The sequence below is a fragment of the Babylonia areolata genome, chromosome 2 (assembly GCF_041734735.1).
Source record: "Babylonia areolata isolate BAREFJ2019XMU chromosome 2, ASM4173473v1, whole genome shotgun sequence".
Lineage (NCBI taxonomy): Eukaryota > Metazoa > Mollusca > Gastropoda > Neogastropoda > Buccinidae > Babylonia > Babylonia areolata.
Genome location: NC_134877.1, coordinates 68055692 through 68058191, shown reverse-complemented (window position 1 = coordinate 68058191; position 2500 = coordinate 68055692).

The following is a 2500-nucleotide window of genomic DNA, read 5'->3' as shown; positions in this document are numbered from 1 at the left end:
CGCGTTACCTCTAGGCCATCACTCCACAATGCTGGAAGTAATTTTTAGTGCGGTACTCAATGCCTCTTGATAGATGCTACATTGCATAACATAAACCCAAGGGTGCACAGTGTGTGTGTGTGTGTGTGTGTGTGTGTGTGTGTGTGTGTGTGTGGTGGCGGTGGTGGTGGTTTCTGCGGTCGTTGGACAACTAATCCATAGACGTTATGTCCTTTGTCCTTGGAGAAACAATGCACTTTGTTTGAGACTAGTATGAGACTTTTTTGTCTGCTACTTGTAGAGTACGCTTGATGTCTGCCATGGAACGGTTGTTCATTATCTGTGTGTGTGGGGCGGTGGGGGTGGGGGGTTCTGTGTTGATGAATGTGTTTGCGAAAGTGTGTATGCGTGGTGTGTGAGTGAGTGAGTGAGTGAGTGTGTGTGTGTGTGTGTGTGTGTGTGTGTGTGTGTGTGTGTGTGTGTGTGCTGTTTTGTGTTGTGTTGAGCTGTGTGTGTGTGTGTGTGTGTGTGTGTGTGTGTGTGTGTTGTGTTGTGCTCTCTCTCTCTCTGTGTGTGTGTGTGTGTGTGTGTGTGTGTGTGTGTGTGTGTGTGTGTGTATGTGTGTGTGTATGTCTGTGTTTGTGTGTGTGTGTGTATGTGTGTGTGTGTGTGCGCGCGCGCGCGTGTGTGTGTGTGTGTGTGTGTGTGTGTCTGTGTCTGTGTGTGTGTGTTGATATGTGTTTTGATGTCAGTATGTAGGTATGTATGTATGCGTGCGCGGGTATGTAAGTACATACGTAGACGGACACGAGGATGACACCACAAGCTGTCAATCAACCATGCTGGCGGCTGGGGCTGATGGGATCCAGACCCGGCTGCACCAGCATCCACCTCGGGCACGACACCAGTGGGAGGAGGAGGAGGAGGAGAGCAGCGTCAGACTACAGCAGCAGCCACCACCCCCTCCCCCAACCCTCACCCAACACCCCACCCTTCCCCTCTCTCTCCCTCTCTCCCACTTCCCACAGACGAGATTGTCAGTGAGTTATAACGCTGACCGTGGCGAAGATCGATATAGCGCCAAGTGTTGGGTTCTCGTCTTGTAGACTGTGCACCCAGAGTCGCAAGATTCACGAATGAACGAACGAACGAACGAAATGGGTTATCCCAGAATAAAGCGCCTCGCGGATAATCGGGTAGAATAGAATAGAATAGAATAGATTTTATTGTCATGAAACCGTAAGGTTTATAAGACACAAGTGCAATGGTAAATGAATGAATGAATGAAAAACACACAATTAATCAATCGGTTAATGCAGTAAATTGTAGTAGCATTCATAAACAAATTTTCCTAATCTTGTTTGTATTTTTTCATCATCTGTTAGCATCACCTAACTGGGAATATTTCCTGTGTTATTCGAATTTTTTGTATGTGGCATGGTGGTGGTGTGGAGAGGGGCAGGGGGATGGGGGTGGGGGTTGGGCGTGGGGGGCGAAGAGGGAGGTGGGGTGGGGTGAGACAGACATACATACGGACAGACAGACATTGTTAAGGGACAGAGCTAGAGGTACGTAGGAGTTTATTTTTTTTCTCTCCCCCATTCTCATTGACACAAAATTCGAAGGAAATTCAATCTAAATTATTGCCACGGTCAGAACTTTTTCTTGATTCATGCCAAATAAAAACTGCTCTGCTGTGGTGGGAAAAAAAGAGAGAGAGAGAGAGGGAGAGAGGGAGGGAGAGAGAGAGAGAGAGGGAGGGAGACGGAGAGGAGTGAGAGATAGAGAGGGAGGGAGAGAGAGAGAGGAGGGAGTGAGAGAGAGAGAGGGATGGAGAGGGAGAGAGAGAGAGGAGGGAGTGAGAGATAGAGAGAGGGAGGGAGAGAGAGAGAGGGAGAGAGGGAGAGAGAGAGAGGGAGGGGGTGGGACCTGCAATGGGCAAAAAAAAAAAAAAGGATTAGAAAGCAAAGAAAAGAGAGGAAACATGTGATGGAGAGGAACGAAGAATCCATTTTGTCTGGTTGAACCTGATCTTGCGTCAAGACATGACGGAACAGGAATCATGCAACCTGTGTGTCTTCAGTGTGTGTGTGTGTGTGTGTGTGTGTGTGTGTGTGTGTGTGTCTGTGTGTGTGTGTCTGTGTGTGTGTGTGTGTGTGTGTGTGTGTGTGTGTGTGTAGAAACGGAACGGCATGGTCACGTTTCGTTTATTTATTTATAGTCTGTTCATCTAAGATGATGATGTTAGACTGAAAATAAATTATATTATCATTATTATTTGGATTATTATCATTCCTATCATAATGTTGGTTGTTAGTATTAATCAGATATCAACATTTGTGTATATTCGAATGAAAAGGGGGGCGATTGAGGTGGTGGGGAAGGGGGGTGGGGGATCAAGGGGGAGAGGACTGCATGTTCACTTACCTGCAGAAAGTCTTCCTTCCCATGGACTTTCTTTGCCTCTGGAACGTAGGAACTTCACGGGTCCACGTCTCCCTCGCTCGATGTGATCGGGTGT